Genomic DNA, 18,911 nt, shown 5'->3' on the forward strand with positions numbered 1-18,911 from the left:
TTGCGATGATGACGATGGATCTGATTTTGAGAAAATGGATGTTGATCCGCTGCCATCTCTGCAGCCAGTTGTCCCTGCTGTGCCACCTGTTGCCGCTGCTGCTCGGGAAGACTCTCCTGAATTTGCGGAACCAGTAGGCTATGGTAACCAGCAGCCACATTCTGATGAATTGTGAATTTGCCGCTGTCGGCTGTATTGCTTTAATTGCCCTTTCGCCATGATCTGACGATGTCTCCTTTTGTTTTAGTATTAAAAATTGCATTTAGTGTTTACCTTGTCGCTGTTGTCGTCGAAATCATACAATTTTATTGGGGTTTTTTGTCCGAATTTTTATTTTTCTAGTTTTACGCGCTTTGAGTCAATGAACTGGTCTTCATGTGTTGTATGTGCACTGCAGCTATCTGTGCCGAATCTTTACTTACACCTGGATAGATCTGATCTTCGATTACGTTGAATTAAAAGGATATAGCGCGAAGCGCTGATTGGTTGCTTCTCCTGCCAGTATGGAATCTGCCGCAGTTTAAAATTTCGCTCCTGCCAGTATGGAATCTGGAAGTATGGAAATTTCACTCCTGCCAGTATGGAATCTGCCGCAGTTTAAAATTTAAAAAGTAGACTGTGATTTTAACGCTTTTTCTCTTTACTTTTAGCGTTAAAAAGGTCACTAGTTTTCATTAGTTGGGCATGCCGCCTATTGATCCTAACCGAGCTTTTGATAAGCTGGTTGACGCTATTTTTCATTCATCCTCCAACCAGCAACAACAGTATAATGCCGGTTATAATCACCGAGGAAGGGGTGGAGCCCGTGGTGCTTACCGTGGCAACTTTCGTCCGTACGGCCGAGGAAATCATCGGAATTTTGGAGACAATAACTTGCGTCGTGGAAACGATCATTGGCGTCGTAATGGCCGACCTCTGGGCGCACCGGAAGTTATTGAAGTACCTGATGGAGACGCTCACCCAGTTGCTCCAGTGGAAGCTGCCGCCGCAGACATGGAGGTTGACGACCCGGGCAACCAAGCAGCGAATGCACCGAATCCGGTCCAAGGCAACGGAAATGTGGCTGCAGGTGAGCCCAATGGTGTCAACCCTGCTGTCAATCTACATGGCCCACCAGCCTTGAATGCCGTTGTCGTTCCTCCGGCTGTCATTCCACCTGTGCAGGCCCCGGCTAACGCTGAATTTCCCGGTTTGCCACCAAATGTTTTGCCGCTACCTGAAGTACCGATTGTCCGCGATGCCCGCGACCGTTCTCCAGCTGATCGCCCACGTGCGCCGTCTGCGCCTTCCGGTCCTGTTGGTTCTGCCGAGCATAATTTTGTGCCTGGTTATTTGGCCCAACAGCAGCAGCGGGAATTGGATGCTGATCGCCGACGACAGATGGCTGCGGAAGTTTCTCGCCGTTTGGATGCCGCTGCAGCGTCTGGCTCTGGCATTACTGGTCTCTTTTCATTGGCTCCCAGTGCTGGCAAGTAACCTTGACTCACCTTTGACATTGACCTTGGTTGCTTTCTTTGATCTCATATTATTACTGGCTTTGTTGCATTGCCTTGACTTTTGATTTTGTTGTCTTTTACTGGTTTACATTATTGTATCAGTGCGCTAGTAGATTGCACTCACCATTTTGATACGCTTATTTGTAGCTTGTTTGTTGTTGTTGACATTTGTTGCTATACGATGTGATTTGTAGTACTCGAGAATTCGTAAGAATACTACTGGTTGTTGGTTATCGCGGTCTCGTTCGTTTAATGCATAGTTCTACAGAATTGCACATAATCACATTTTAAGATTTTAGTTTCACAATTAATAAAGCTTTATGCCGTATACTGTACATACAAAACACCATCTAAACTCAAACGGCACAGTAACTCATAGTTCGTCTTCCTGGATCCCTTGGACCTCCGCCCTGCCAAACCCGTGGACTTCCGGATGCCTCTTCGCCAAGGATTCCACACTAACTCTCTGGGAATCGCGGCGTACAGTCACATTGGGCATCGGATGGACGCGTGGATTGTGCGGTGGATCGGGATCAGGATGGATGGAAGTGCACAATCGCACTGGGATGTTGCGGGATGGATTGTTTATTTTGGCACGGCCAAGCATCGTTCGTGGGGGTGACGTATGGGAGTAGGATCATACGCCGGATGTACGTACGGATGCTGACTGTCCGCCTTCCACCTGCAACACAACGGATAATCTAGTCAATCAATGCTGTGATTTGCTGTTCTCTTTACTAGCGATGTATATGATGTCATAACGCGAAGTCTATATAAGTTCTTGTGATGCCTAATATCGGTATCAGTAGTCTGAGATTTACTTCTGAGACTGCTTTCTAATTACGATTTCCTAGTGTTGTGAACTGTGATGTGAATTGGATAAAGAGACAGCAATACTTGTTCCTACTGAAGTGCATAGTTGTTCCCGGATTATCGCTTAGTATACAGGTTTGCTCGTGACACAATCGTCCTAGCTCTTGCCGATCCACACAGGACTTACGACCGGAAGTCGTAGTTGAGTGTTCCTGAGGGATTCCTGATTCTCTTGTTCCTGAATCGTTTGTCTTATTTCCACCATAGTTCTTCTGTTACAGTTTGAGAGTACGAGTGCCTACCGATTGAGCATTACAGGCGTGGAAGAGTAAAGATTGTTCATGGAGCCTTAATCGGCGTGAACGCTTATACACGACAGACGTCCACCATTAATTTGTCGCAATGATCGTATCAAGGTTATCATGGTCAAGCTCTCTTGCATGATTAACTTAGGTTAGAGATGTACGTACCGTTCTCTGGAATAACTGAAATGCCGCAGGTAGAATTTATGCGAGCCTAATTTAATTATAGAGACACATCTGCCGCTATATGCATAGCTGCATATACTCGTGCATACAGATATGCATCCAGCAGTTCAACAACATCCGGCCTCATCCCCGAATGTTCACACAGTGCTTACTGTAGGATGTACTCTATTTGCCCTATTAAATTTTGCCAACTGGTTTCACAAACTCTTAAGTAGCGATTGGGTTCTACCTGATGTAAACCCAGCTTGCAGCACCTAGCTGCTTACTTGTACATCCATGTAAAACCGCATTCAGCGATGCTATGAGTTTCCACGTGTATTTCATCAACGCAGCTGCCTGTTGTTTTCCGAAGTATTGAGTACAAAATCAAATGTTAATAACATATCAGATGACAGCAATATGCAAACCTTCGTTGCACGAAGGGCACGTTCTCCGTTCAGGAAGAACTTTTCCATAAAACAGACGTAACTGTTTCGTTCCTTTTCGCAGAAATTAATACTACTGTCAGGTTAACGTTGATGTAAAATTTTTTACGCGCAGTACGTGGGGAAATGATATCATAAGGCCATAAGCTTAAGATTATTACACTTTAATGTTAATAAGATTTCCTATACGATCTTTACTGGAATAACCACTGTCGATATTGAGAAATGACCGCAGTTTCATTAATGTTGGAATTATTTTTTAGACGTAAATAGCGTTATCTTCTACAGTTACAACTGGCGACGAATGGGATGATGTGATACAGTAACTATTTGCTTGTGCCGCGAGGCCGGTTGTAAACGATCGAATTAATCCTGGCTGGTTTACGGTTTCGATGTCTTCATCATGTAAACGATCTGCTGCCCATTGTCCACAGACTTAAAGCTACATCACCTAAATCTCCCAGGATTTGTGTAAAGATAAAGAAATGATAATACTGGCAGAACTTGTACTGCCTATAATATTATCTGCAGTTTATGTATGGAAAAGAAAAGCTTCTGGCAATAATTAAATAAAAGGCAAGTGCAGTAGAAAGCATTGACTACAAAGTCAACAGTTGACGTCAGGATATTTCACTTTGCTTACGCAACAAAGTGTAACGCTACCATTCATACGTCGAGGCGTAAATTCATTATTATGACGTGATATTAAGGCGGATTATCCTCAGTGGTGTTTAGCCGCAGTTGTCGGAGGGGGAACTGTATATATCGCGGCAAAATACAAATAATTCCACCGTATGCCCGGTGTCGCATCAGCAGCAGGCAACGACACGGGATGACATGAAAAGTTTAACGTTGGGTACATTCTCTTTCCGCGCGCTTATAATACTCCAGACCATAAGGACTCAACATGGGTAAACGATCAATAACTCACAGAGGATCAAATACCCAGCGAGCCTTTATATCTCACACATTTATATAGCCCGCCATCGCGCGCGCTCTTCCCCTGTGTTTCCTCCGTCAGCGCCGGCGATATCATCCCAGCATTAACCGTTGCATTTTAAGCCGGTTGTCAGGCCATTACGGCTATGTGGTCCTTTCCGGACGGTTCACTTTATTGTTCACATTTGGGGGATCGCGTACATACTTATACACAACCGCGTACACGTTGAGCTATACAGTATAGTTTTTGTCTTGCACTCCAGAGCACCGCATGCCGTGGATAGCACTCGTAGAATATTGGCTGTATTGGTAATGTTGATGTTCTCTTTGTAAATTGCACATTTGCCTTTTTTACCACCGGGTAACCTGTGGATTGCGGCGATAGAGTGACGGCGTGTGTTGGCTATTCTTAGCCGACTGTTGTTGTTGCCCAACGTGGTTGTTGTGTGATATATATACGATCCGGGATACGGAAGGAGTCGGTCAAAAGAGGAGTCGTGTGTCGTTTATATCGAGCTACTCCAACCACCATGTCAAGCAGCCGACCAACACAGAATTACCTCGAGCAGTTACTGGGACAAGCTGATGGTACTTTCAAAGCTCTAACGGCCTCTCAGTTTATTACGGCATGGAATAACTATGACCGAGATGGTACGTACATCGCGTGCTGTAACGATAACATAATGCATTTTTGATTGCAGTTAATAATTGCTCAATAGCCATTACGTGATTACCTACTTAATTTCCCGTAACTAAGTCCCCTGTTTAAAGACGAGAATGTAGACCTTTGTGTAGGGAGATTGGTTGTTGCTCCAAAAAATTAATATAGTGCAAATATTCGACCACCAGTATGTCGTTGAATGCTGACTACGATTAGTAAAGATCGATGAGTTTCAGTGATTAGCATAGGATTTTGCAACAAAAATAATGAATATGCACACGTTTACTGTGTTTTTGCAATATGAAAGTGAGGAAGTAAAATTAGCGTGCTGTTTTTGTGAATTTTCTTCCGGACGGCAAAAAATAAGTTTATCGGCATCGTGAAAAGGGCTGTGTATGAGCTTTACGCACACATTAGCGTCATAATCCAATTTTTTAAGGATTGGCTTTGACCGTTACGAGTGCATAAGTAACGCGCATAATTTGTATGCATGGCTGCGATCGATGCCGGTCGCCTCTAAATTTGGCGGCATTGTGAATAGAGGTGCATTATAAGCCGAGGAAAAATCAAATCCATCGTAGTGATCTAGTGAGTGGCACCGTCGATAATCAATGAGCAGCTCATTAGACTTTTTACATGAGAGATACATACGAGTTTATATTTAGGGCTACCTCTATAGTAAAAACCACGACAGTTATTCAACAAAAGACGATTCGGCAATACGCTGCGATAATTTGGTTAAAATTTTTAAAACATTATGTTTATTTATTTGTTTATCCAAATTTTGATGTTTCTAAATGAAACAATTGGCACGGTCCACACTGTCAGTTCCAGATTCAATCGAAGAAAAAATAGAGATAAAAATGCTACAGCGGTGACCTTATTCTTCCCACTGTCTGATTAATACTAACGAAGTTAGATCCATTTTGCGCCGAAGAAAGACCGCATCGATGGTAAATATACAGCGTTATCCCTAACAATAAAAAGTATGGTTGGCCACATTGTAGTGATGACTAGATCGATGTTGTACAGTGATAAACTTTGGAGTATGGACACACATGAAAATATGTTAGACAAACGGGAGGGAAAATATGATCGATTGGACACGGGTTATGCATCGTATTTATGATTGCGACCGGCAGTAAATTTGCTTCTAAATAAACGCTAAGTGCAGCTACATGGTATTCTCTAACAGGAAACGGCTTCATCGAGGGGAAGGAACTGGAGAAATTCCTTAAGGACTTCATCCTAGCGGAACACGGGGCGCAAGGGGTGAGTACGTTGTACTGGTCAGAATGGTGCGACTGAAAAGGAAAAATGCGTTTAACACGCGGGATGCGACAACGGCATTGCTGGATGCACTTGAATAATCAATTGCACCATCATAGTTTTGACTGAGACCTCCTGTCTTTCCATGCACTGTCGCGCACAGCAGGCGTGAGCGGGTCCACGTTTGGTCCAGATTAATTGTGATTGTAATGCATCAAAATGTGCTTTGAATCTTTGCAAATAGTAGAAAATACCGCTTGTCGGCAACAGTATAACCCAAAGCCGGCTTTCTGGAAAGTATTTTGCCTTCGAAATAATAGGAATCTATATGTTTATTAAAGCCGGCGAAACATCATTAAGCCAGAATTTGTCCACTATGTATATAAAACAGCTGGAAAAACTTGAGGAATTTTATTACGTCTTAAATTTTATGATAGATTTTGGGATATGCACTACAGGGCATTTATTAGCCACGACAACAGAGTTCCGTATATGCTTGAGAATGTTTGTGCAAAGTACGTATATGAAAATACAATAAGGTGCATTTAACTATTGGTACTTTACAAAAATTTGCCTGTATTATCTGGATTTAATAATTATTGTGCAGATATCATACTTATTACTTGCTACGAACAAACGAGATACTTTGTATAATACTTACTATGAACAAACGAGGTGGCGTGTATTGTACACACTGAAACAGCTCATTAAATATTTACCTGCCTTAGCTTACGTTCCATCATGCATATTTTTTACATTCTAAAGTGTAACACTGCCCGCGGTACTATCGCTTTACAGCTGTCACAAATTTGGCCCAACTCAGACAATTTCATGCAATCCATTGTTTCAGACATTCGCTATTCGGGTGTTCTGTTTTATGTTCTGTCAAAAATACGCAGTTTATGTAACCGTCGTCTTGCGCTGCTGCAGTGCGGTTCGACGCTTTATCACCAGAAATCCTCTTTGGAAAATTTTTAATTTGCTTGTTCTCTAATTGTTCCAAATAATTAGCTTGAACATTCACTTGAAAGTGCGCGCTCAGCTGGATCTGTAAGCCGTTTTCCCAAGTGATTCAAAATTGCTGACGGAAAAGACACTGGCTACGCACGCAGTAATGTACGAAAGAAGCCGGCAGTGTTACAATTCTATCATTGAAACTCATGCACGGCCTCACTTTTTTATCGCTTGTATCCCTACGGATCTATTTATTCAAAAAATTTTAATTAAATGTCAGCACCAGTTGGGCTGGAATTTTTATTGGTTATTTGCATCTTAATAGTATCGGACATAACAAAACTGAATTATTCGCCTATCTACGGCTCAGACCTCCTGCATGCTGGAATTTTGCTAACAAAAGCTCGCGCGGCATAACGTACTGAAGTTTCTGTATATAAAACTGATTATTCACCAAGCATATAATACCAAGTAATAAATTATACAACAATAAAATCCTCCTTGATACATTCATGCACGCCCGGGTGCTCCAAGTGAATATAAAACTCGGTCATGTAATTCTGACGCTTTAGTATAAAATGAGCAGAATTTAGCAAAATTAGTTATGGTTTGGACTTTTTACAGTGGCAAGAGATCGAGTGCGGATTGCACATTATTAACGAGGTGTCTGTTTGTACCTAGCTAGTATTTTGATCGGGCGAAAGCAGTGCTGTTTACTCGATAACAGGGTAATTGGCTATTAACGAGTAACATGGTAATTTGAGTGCCAAATGTCATTATCCGATTATTTTAGAAACATGTTAGAAAAAAGAATACAAGGGTAACTATATATTAGTTCATGTAGCATTTATGCTGATTGAATGGAACAGCTGCTGATGGTTGTGTCCTGAATTTCACTCCATTATTCATTCGCTTTCCAAACAAATTAAAACAATATAAAATTTTAGTTTACTTCAGCGAATAATAAATAATTTATTGTACGAGATCCGGACAACAAGATTTATTTTTCATAGGCTCTTCTGTACAAAAAATGCTCCGGCTTGATCAACGAATGCCACCGAGCGAAAATTTAAACGAAAATGCTTGTAAAAATTGTTGTGAAACCCTATAATCATTTCTAATTTATGTGTATGCGACTATTAGCCACTAGTATAAATAGGCTCATTTTCGTGACATACCATATTTATCGAATTACTCGGTTTCTCTAGAAAACCATAAGTGCCGAAGAACTGCAGGCCTTGAAACAACGCTTTCTCGAGCTGCATGACGCAAATCGTGATGGGAAAATTGACATCAAGGAGGCAAGTGCAGTGTGCCATATTTCAATGTGCTCCTGGTAAAGAAATGTTCATGCGTTTGATGCATTTTCTATAGCTTGCCAAACTGCTGCCCTTGGATGAGAACTTCTTCCTTATTTTTCGCTATAATGTCCCTTTAGAATCCGGAGTGGATTTTATACGGGTGAGTTGTCGCGAAGCATAAACTGAGTTTGCGTACACTGCTAAACATTGAATAAACAGCGAACACCGGCGACTTTGACAGATATGGAAAAGATTTGATAAAGACTTCAGCGGCAAATTGACGTCACAGAATTAAAGGTCAGCATTACACAAGAATATTGCCTACGCTATAACGTTGTACATAAAAAATCTTATAAAGTATTAACAACTTTATTTTCACATGAAATGTCTGTTTGTGGTACTAAAAGCCTACTTTTGTAGTTCCGTTTTCATAATCGGTATTGGCAATCTGTTTTTAATATTAATGCTAGCCGACCTGCTATACTTTTCGTGACAGTTTTCTTTATACGGGTCAATATGGTGCATTATACATTGGGAACCTTTACAGGAATTTTAAGGCAGCTCATATTTTTGTCCAAACCTCGAGTGGAGATTGATGACGGCACACTGCGCGAATACGCCGATACAATAGTAAGAACAATTTCATTTACTTTTAAGAAAATGCGTGCTGAATTCATTGACATTTGAAACGGTTTTCGTAGTAAAGTGTAACACTTATCCTACAGATGAAGATTTACGACACAACTAAAACAGGAAAACTGAAGCTCAGTGAAATGTCCAAGTATTTCCTTCTCAATAGAGTTTGCATGCACGTCAGTGTAACACAGCTATAAACTCGAGTTATGCCACTGTAATTGCAGACTTTTGCCGGTCAATGCCACATTCCTCAACGCTGCGATTAAAAAGGTCACTCTCACGTATAGCCTATGTAACGCGCCGACGTCTGTTATTTGTAAGGCAAATATCGCCATCAAGAAAATTGATACTAATTACAGGAAGTCGACGAAAGCTTTCAGAGAAGATGTAAAGAAAGTGTTGAAAGTCTATGACAAAGTAAGTTATAAAGTACAATAAGGTTAGATCTCTATATATACATACTGTAGGTATAAAATTATTATGATTAACTGCCTTTAAGCCGGGCAGTGCCCGCACAGTTGCATATAGCTCAGCAGGCGTTATTCCTTTCAAGATTTAAGCTAATATTTCGGTATTAACTGTATTCCAACAAACACGCAAATAATCCAATCCTTCAATAGAAAAAATGTCATAAATATCCAAGACAAAATTTCAAGACCTGAGTTTCTCATTAGGATGGGAGTGGCACAATCGAAGGCGAGGAGTTGACGGGCCTGGTAAAAGACCTGTTAGCTTATTACTGCGTGGAGTACGACATAAATGATTTGGAGGATACGAAGAAAGCCCTTTAAGTTCCTGTGATTCCAACAGTGATGGAAAAATAAACCTACGGAGCTCTCCATGATCCTGACAGTGATGGCGGATGAAACAGGTTTGAGCATGCGATAAGCATTAAGCGCCCTTCTCATTATTATATACTCTGTATATTTTCAAACACCATGCATACACCCCTTTTTGATTAACCTGCAAACCTCCCCTGTGTTTATGTTCCTTCACAGAAGTAAAGAACATTCTTTGCAGTAGGAAGGCATCTAAAAGATCCTTATAGTCCTTTATAGTCTTCTTGTATTGTGCGTTGTTATTCTGTCCAGCATGATATTTCATGTCGATTACAACTGACTTGTTGAATATATAGCTAAAATTGTCAATTTTCTTTGTATTGTCTCTGTGCATATTGACATTTTCAGCTGACTATATGTTTATGCAAATGTTGGTATCTGAAGTAATTTTATTAATTAAATAATGTTGTTTTATTTTATGTATCTGTACATTTATGGGCCGATGCTGCGCTCTTTATTTTTTAAACGCGACAAATGATGCTAAACAAAAACGCTAAAGAAAACAGTTACGGCGAGTATGTATTGCAGCATCGATCATAAAAGCAGATATATCCCGTCTGTTTGTCTATGCGACTTGTACCAGTCGTTCTAATGGATGATCGACAGACGTAAATGCCTGGACATCGTGTTTGCCCATGCGACAAGACGTTGTAAATGTTTGTTGAAAAACTTATGGTTGAATTTAATGAGAAAACACTTGAGGCAATGATAATAAAACATGTAAATCTTTACGTCCATCTGCTGCATTTCGCCGGCACGCATCGCCAAACAGAAACCCATTAAAAGTTACCATCGATAAAACAACAGCTCCGGCCAATGAATATCTAGCAATACTCGTAGATACTCTGCAGATACACAATTTAATACTTTTAATTTGCATACTTCAGATCTAAATACAAGGATCATCTTCGTGTAGTATTTTGTAATATCACGGGTTGGGATTTTCTTGGAGTTCGATTATATTAACAGTTTAGTATGGGGTAGATTTTGAAAACGCCAGAGCGTTAAATAAAGTTCTTAGTTCTTACAAACATTAAGCAGGGTTTTGCACAAATGGACCTGGTCGACAGAAATTAAACCATAAAACTGTCTATCTGCAAGTGATCGGGATTTCCGGCATTTCTGGTACATTATAATATATTTCTGGTGCATTTCTGGTACAGTACATTATAATATAATGTGCATATATTATCTGTAACCGCTAAAAAACAGCCTTGTATACACATGAACCTGCACATACAATATATACAGAAACACATTACAAAGCGGTAAGCTAAAAATTTTGCACGAAGTATTAAAAGTTCAAAACTACAATGAGAGCTTTCTAAACTTTCGCTGTTCACTGCCGTACAAAGAAGTATTTTTGTGCATATGGGAATTCTAGGCCATCGGGTGACTCAATTTAATCACATATCGCTAATAATGCAGTGAATGCCATAAAATGATGGTGAGCCAACGTTGTACAATACTGTAAACATGTGCCTAGATTCCGGTTATTAGTGGTTACTTGGCATAAGTTTAATGATGATGCCCGTTGTCATCTTAATCCAGCGAAACACGGATGGTCCATATGTGGAGCAGTATATAAACGCACAATTTTCACCATTAAGCGTGCCAGTGCAGCCACTTTTTTTGCGCCCAACAGGTGCGCTCTTGTAGAATTGTAGTTCCGTGTAGGAACAATCAACAAGAATAAGCCGCTCAGACAATAAGCAATATGTATCGCCCTTTTTTGCTAGCTGTGGCCATTGCCGGCTTATTCGTGGTTGCGAGCCATGCCTTGGAGAAAGTGAACACCAATGATCTCCAGTTCTTAATTGTGGTAAGCTCGTAATTAAAAGGTGACGTAATGGAATATTATGCAGGTGTGGCATTGCTATGTAATACAAGCAGATAATGTTGTAGTAATGGGAAACGTTGAGAAACTAAAACAAAAGGAAAATCACTTCATATTATTTGTTGATGGCAAAATTCATATGACTGTAAACTGTTTTAAAATTAGATCACTGACAATGAATGGATATTCTATCGATCTAGAGTTTATTTGTATCTGACAGATACAATCAGAACAATAAAAGGTGCGTTCGCGTGACATTAATTCACTACTGCACTACAATATTGTTATTATACGAGTATCAAGAGCAACAAGTCATGCACAATGATTGTCATAAAAGCGTTGATTTGCAAATTTTAAGATCTTTCGCCATGGATATCGAGCAACCGCGTATACCTACAAGAACGACCCGTATGGAGAAAAAGTGTGGCCTGGTGGCTTTAGTAGTTTGACAACCGGAGGAACGCTCCAGCATTACAAGCTGGGCAAATACTTGGCTAAGCGATACGACGGTAACTAAACCCGGTAGCGTCCGTATAATTATGATGTAAGCCACCTAATTTCACAAGGGTATGCATATTCCTTTAGGCTACATCGATAAGGAACGCGCTATTCGCGAGGTAATCTCATATCGGTCCTATATACGGTATATCACATCTCACAATAATTTTGCAAGAACTGCATAAAAAATTAACGTCTTGAGTGCTTATGTTATGTATATAAACACAGGTTTATACGCAATCCACCAACTATGATCGCACCTTGCAAAGTGCCGCAGCCAATATGGCGGGCTGGTTTCCGCCACAAAAAAACGAAGTCTGGGACAAAACTCCTTTGGCCAAAGCATGGAGACCCTTCCCGGTGCGAATGTCCAGCGATCCTGCATTGCTCGGGAGACTGACTGTGAGGTCATCGATAAGCGACCGTACAGACCAGATCTGCAAAAGATTTTCGACGCCATTGAGAAAGAACACAAAGTTCGTATTCCGCCATATTATATGACAGACGACGAAAAGGTCACTTAACAATATCTTGCAACTGCTGAATTTCCTACAGGAATTCCTGGACATGGTTCGCAGAAACAGCGGCGAAAGCACTATGACGGTAGCCAAAGGTTTGGAACAAGTGTCAGATGTTCTGCGCTGCCAGAAGTACGCTGGTATAAGGCTGCCAGCCTGGGTCACACCAGATGTATACAACAAGATCCAGTATCTGGACAACCTGCGGTAATATCGAGCAATCAGAAATTTTTTGTTGACTGATTTTAACGGATAGATCTACGCGCAAATGTTGTTGTACAAAGCTGTATTACCCGTGTTTGGGATGAATTTGTATTTATTTGCAGATTCCACATATGGGTGGGTGGCAATGGCGACGTCGAGCGAACGCGAGTTAACGGTGGAAAACTCTTCAAATACTTTATGGATTTGTTCGCAAACAAAACCAAGAATGCAAAGATTTGCAAAAGCGCAAAGCTTATGTTTTTGCATCGGTAAGCTAGGGTGTTGGCTGCATGTAATGCACTTGTGTGTATCACGATGTAAACTGAATGTTTTTGTCTTATATTATACTAGAAATTTGGCTTGCTTAATATAGGAATCCAAAATAGAAAAACTTTCTGAATATTTCATGGCCAGAATTTATTCAGACCTACATAATTAGATCAAGTTATTTGGGAAATTTTAATTTTACTTTTGACAGCACGATAACTCCGTTGGTGGATTGCTTTCTGTTTTGGATTTATACGACTACGGCCTGACCAATATAGAAAAAACATGGCGATCCCTTATATGCGGTACGATCGAAAAACTTGATGGTGACAAGTTGACAACTAACTAGAAAATTATTAATTTTACAATTGAGAATATTGACGGATATAATGTTACTCTTATGAGTCTTATCTATAATTTTGATTATTTTACAGAATACATTGATGTTTGAGCTTTACAAAGATAATACCGTTCGCATCCTTCACAAGAATGAGTAAGTGCAATCTCTTATGTTAACTGCATCATATAATTATACTCGTATTAATCGTAAGCTACACTGACAGTGAATATAGTCATATAGATATAAGTACAAGTACTCATAGTTATACATGCCGGTAGTTTATAGATGATAGATGAACTCAGAAGCGTTTCGTCGAACTTCACGATAAAATAACCGAAAGTAGTATATTTTTTCGAATACTAAACGCAAGCTACGCCCGGAGGTCAGAATAAGCTGTCTATTTTGGTGCCCCTGTTCTCATTGTAGTTTCAAAGTTTATAAGAAATTAGTTCTTTAAAAATGTATGCATCGTCCTACATCGTTATAGAATGTACAATATATACATAATTATGTACGCATATAATGCATATATTACGTAAATATATACCCTTCTTTTTAACGCGCTGCATGCGCTCTTTGTCTTAGTACGACAGAAAATAACTTCGAGAACACGGACCCAATCGTTCTGAAGCACGCTAAATGCGATGTGCGCTGTCCTCTTACAAAACTGGTGGAGCTGACCAAAGATTATTTGCCAACAACACAGGAATGGGAGACGGAATGTGAGGACAAATCCCGAAGAAGATTCCCTGTGAAACGCCCAGTGAGGATTCCTCAGTAAATTTTTCACAAATTTCCACATTTACTGTACTAGATTGAACTGTTTTGACGGGCTTGAAATCTTGATGAGACAATTCTAACCCTTTTAGCTTGCGCAGTTTTAATGCTGTTAATTGCAAGATTTGGATGTTGACATAAAAGGAAAAAAGCCGCACATGTAGCCCGTACAATACACGCTTCTGACTTAGAAAACAAGTTTACAATTGCGACCTAGGTACAAGATTACAATGAAATAAACAAAACAGGGCGAAGCAGGCTTTCATTTAAAATCTTTAAGCTACATATGTATAATGATTGCGTCTGTACGAGTATTGAGTTGTACAAAACCCCAAGTCACCTTTACAAAACTCCATGTAATTACTGTACGTACTTTATTTTAACCAGGAAAGTAATAATGTACCCGCGCTAGAGCTACTGCATATTGTTATTTAGGTGGCTATTGCCTATGAATTTCATGAACTGCGTAACTTCAAAATTCATGCTGCAGAAACTAAAGGCACATTCCATAAACAAGTATAGTTTGTAGTTTTGGTATTAAAATCACGATACTAGAATCAATGTATACCAGTGCATGCAATAATTTCTTTCCTGCAAAGCTGCCTTGAACTACATGCATGATCAAAGGTCACCATGTTAACGTAAATTTTAAATCAATTATCTGTTACAGCCATCTGGTTTTTTGGCAAATAAGTAACCATAAGATTGTGTAAACGTATAAAAGCAGACTATACCTTTAAAGTTCGTTTTCAGTTTGTTGCGGATTAAATCGTCGGTACTAAGCGTAGCTGCGCGACATCTGACCATGGCGCGACTTGCGGCCGGCTTACTTGTAGCTGCAATAGCGGTGCTGTTAGTAGGCGAAACCGCTGGGCTAGAAAAGTTGGAAAAAATTTGAAATTTTGATTGCGGTAAAACTTGGAACATGTTTTGAATTGTTTGGTAGTACCTAACTTGTAAACTGAAAGCTGCTTATTGCTGCATCCAGATTTTTCGCCATGGATATCGAGCAACCGCATATACATATAAGAACGATCCCCACGGAGAATCGGTTTGGCCATCCGGATTCAGCAGCTTGACCCTCGCGGCGTTCAGCAGCATTACAAGCTGGGAAGCTACCTTCGTCAGCGGTACTAAACACATATTACAGTTAACAAATAACATCATTCAATCAAAAAATAATTATTCTTATAATTATGGACCAAAATAATTATTATTTTGGTCTATTATAATATGTTTGTTTATAATGTGTAGGTACGATGGATACATCAACCCAAAGCGTGCCGTTAAAGAGGTTGAACAGCAGTTTCTACGATATATTTCATAAGGATTAGTCGATCGTTAATTAAGGTTGTCGTTTTTATGCCAGATTTATGTCAGAGCTACCAACTATGACCGCACAATTCAGAGCGCCATGGCCAACATGGCTGGCTGGTTTCCGCCAGCTGCCACCGATGTCTGGGCCAATACCGCATTAGGAAAACTGTGACCACCCGGTGCGACTGGCGATGACCCACTTTGCTGGGCGAAACTGACTGCGAACGCATTGATGACAAAGCGTACCGCGGACGGCCGGATCTACAGAAAATTTTCGACACCATTGAGTTTGAACATAAAGTTAGTGCAATTTTATCTCACCATCAGCGCAGGAAATGCGCTGATCACCGACATTTACCCTATCTCAGTTAAATAATTATGTACTGTAGTATATCCACATTATTTTCGTGTGCAGTTCACCATACTCGTGTAATTTAATAGAAACTTGACCTATAGCGTGTACGTCCACATTATTTTCATATAATTTTATTGTTTAGATATTTTATGTAGAAACCACCCTTATTCACATTATCTCGTATAATTTCGAACTCAACGATCGCACCAATTATTGTCCACCAACTCAGCAGCTGTATACCTCATCAAATATACATTGTCGCAAAATATTACTTACGTAAAATTTACTAAACAAATTAACTACGGTGCGTGTGCAGTTCACCATACTCGTGTAATTTAATAGAAACTTGACCTATAGCGTGTTTCTGTAGGAGTTTTTAGATCACGTTCGACGTCAAAGCGGAGAACCTAACATGCGCGTACAGAAAGGCTTGGAAGAAGTGTCTGATGTTCTGCGTTGCCAAAAATACAACGGTGTGAAACTTCCAGAATGGGTTACAGATGAGGTCTACGATAAGATCCAATATCTAGACAACCTTCGGTAAACCTGACTTGCCTTACGCTGTCGCATATAAGCGTGCGACTTCGGTAGCGATAGATTGCATTTCGTATCTGTGGTCCAGATTCCATGTTTGGGTCGGTGGGAATGGAGATGTTCAGCGAGCGCGCGTTAACGCAGGAAAACTTCTACGACACTTTATTACGAGTTTCCGGAATAAAATTAACAATGTCACCAAAGTAATGAAAGAATACAAAGCCTACGCCTACGCATCGGTAAGCTAGAGAATAACCGTTTGAGCCCAAATGAACAGCAGAAGTACGATTGCTACAAACTACGAAGTATGTACTATATATGTACCACCCTGGTAATGTATATGGCTATAATTTGATTTTCAGCATGACAATTCGATCGGAGGTTTGTTATCTTGCTTGGATTTATATGATTATGACCTCAGAAATCCGTAGCCCATATCCCGCTCTATGCCGTACGTATGAACACTGCCTCATGTTTAAATTCTTCGATTGCACATTGCTGCTTCAATAATATTTTTAAAAAAATACACAATTTGGTTTATTGGTAGAATATGCTGCTTTTGAGCTCTACAATGACAACACCGTGAGAATTCTTCATAAAACGAGTAAGTGCTTTGAATTTTAGCGCAGTTACATAATCGGATTATACTGGGGCGGCCAATTTACTCTGTATATACCAAAATATTTTATTCTTTAATATCGGACGTACTTGTAGCACAACTGAAGATGATTTCACCAGCAAAGATCCCATCGTCCTGAAGCATCCAGAATGCGATGTTTACTGCCCACTGGACAAACTTGACCAGCTTACAAGGGAATATCAACCGGACAGCGATGATGTATGGAAAGGAGAATGTGAAAATCATTCCCGGCAAGGTTTAGGTGAAGCGACCAATCCACTTTCCGCCGCCTCCACTCAAAACCAAACCCTTCGAGACTCCAAAGGACCCTATCAACAAGGGTAATTTTCGTTTTTTATGGATCAACTTTATTAATGAAGCCGCCATATTTGATACTTTTTTTTGGATGCAGTTAAATTAAATGTTTCTCGGTGGTTGTGATTCGAATTACTGCCTGCCATGCAACAGAAACGGCTTTTCGGTAGAAGAAAACATAAAAAGTCATACCGCACTCATTCTATTCCGACATTCGTTGTGTTTTATATCATTATCGTACAGAAGTAAAGCACTTCTACGAAATATTCATTTCTGCTGCATGGTACTGCATCACGGAACTGTTACGGTGTTTGGAATAAAGTCAATAAACCTGGAGAAAAGGCATATGCTTTTTTGTCACGTTCAACGCTTCGGTAAAACACGTAAATGGTAATGCAGCAATTTAATTTAAGGACCCTGAACTAATTGTAAGCTTATTAATTTACCAGAACAAGAGAAGGGTAGCGGATTATGCCGGAAAGTACCGACGAATTGAACTTGTATAAACGGTAAATGACGAAATCAGTAAACATGTAACTGATGTAACTGTAAGTATTAATTATTTGATAAGCTTTTCGACTTTATGTAATGGCACATTATTATGTTTAAAATTTTGCGATTATCCAGATAATATATTGCGTAAGCTAGGGGCCTTACTGATCCCATTTCGTGACCTTTCGCAGGTAAGTATTATACAGATAATCCCGATTCCCTGCATAAAATGTATTGCATAGAGAACGCAGAAAATTTCAAGGTACAAGTGCAAGCTTGGCACTCTCAGTTCTAATCTAATGTTGAAACTTTGGAAGTATGTTGATAAATTGATATGTAGCTGTTATCTTGATGGAAGCAACCAATACCGATAAAGAAGAACAAAAACTATGTACTTAAAAATCAGAAAAACTGAATATAAAATTGACAGTTTCTCAGTTTGCACTGCAGAATATTTGAATTTGGAGACTGTTTTCGGAACCAAATTAAATCAAAAGAAAGCTTAATTTTTTGACAGTAAGTAGTAAGCAGCGTACAGCAGCCCCTGAACAAGAAGTTTCTAATTGCGTAGAGCGCACCATTTACTACCGTTTGCCGTTCAAAGAAAGTTTGCATTTCCCGCTCAACTCAGGAAGACCTCACACAAAACTGATTTGTCATGTTGTGTCTTTTTTATTTTCATCGTCAGAAATTCCCTTTTTTCCAGTTTTAATATCTTTGTGTAACTGTATTTTTTCTTCCTTTTTCTTTACTGATTCAAGTTGAACTGCTTTTGTTCCCTCCGCACTGCGGATTCACTTCAGGTTTGTTAATGTGCTTGTTGGGGTGTTTGTAAACAATGGCATCTGTCTAGAGCTACGTGAGAATAAAAATATTGCAGACTTCAAAACACAGGCAGAGAGGCGTTTGAAACGTGACTTTCCGGGTTGTAACCCGGAATACGAATCATTAACAGAATACGAATCATTTGTAGTATTCCGTTTATTGAATAAAAGCCTGAACATTTGCAGACATGGA

The 18,911-nt window shown here is 39.9% G+C and overlaps 3 pseudogenes; all 3 read left to right on the top strand.

The window, feature by feature from the left end:
* Positions 1 to 4,680: 4,680 nt before the first annotated feature.
* LOC129602133 (calbindin-32-like) lies at positions 4,681 to 10,161 on the top strand (annotated as a pseudogene).
* A 1,258-nt stretch (positions 10,162 to 11,419) lies between these two features.
* Positions 11,420 to 14,516, top strand: LOC129602132 (prostatic acid phosphatase-like; annotated as a pseudogene).
* Positions 14,517 to 15,315: 799 nt separating this feature from the next.
* Positions 15,316 to 17,432, top strand: LOC129602130 (prostatic acid phosphatase-like; annotated as a pseudogene).
* The last annotated feature ends 1,479 nt before the right edge of the window (positions 17,433 to 18,911 follow it).

This window comes from Paramacrobiotus metropolitanus, unplaced genomic scaffold, assembly GCF_019649055.1.
Source record: "Paramacrobiotus metropolitanus isolate TYO unplaced genomic scaffold, Prichtersi_v1.0 Parri_scaffold0000337, whole genome shotgun sequence".
Classification (NCBI taxonomy): Eukaryota; Metazoa; Tardigrada; class Eutardigrada; order Parachela; family Macrobiotidae; genus Paramacrobiotus; species Paramacrobiotus metropolitanus.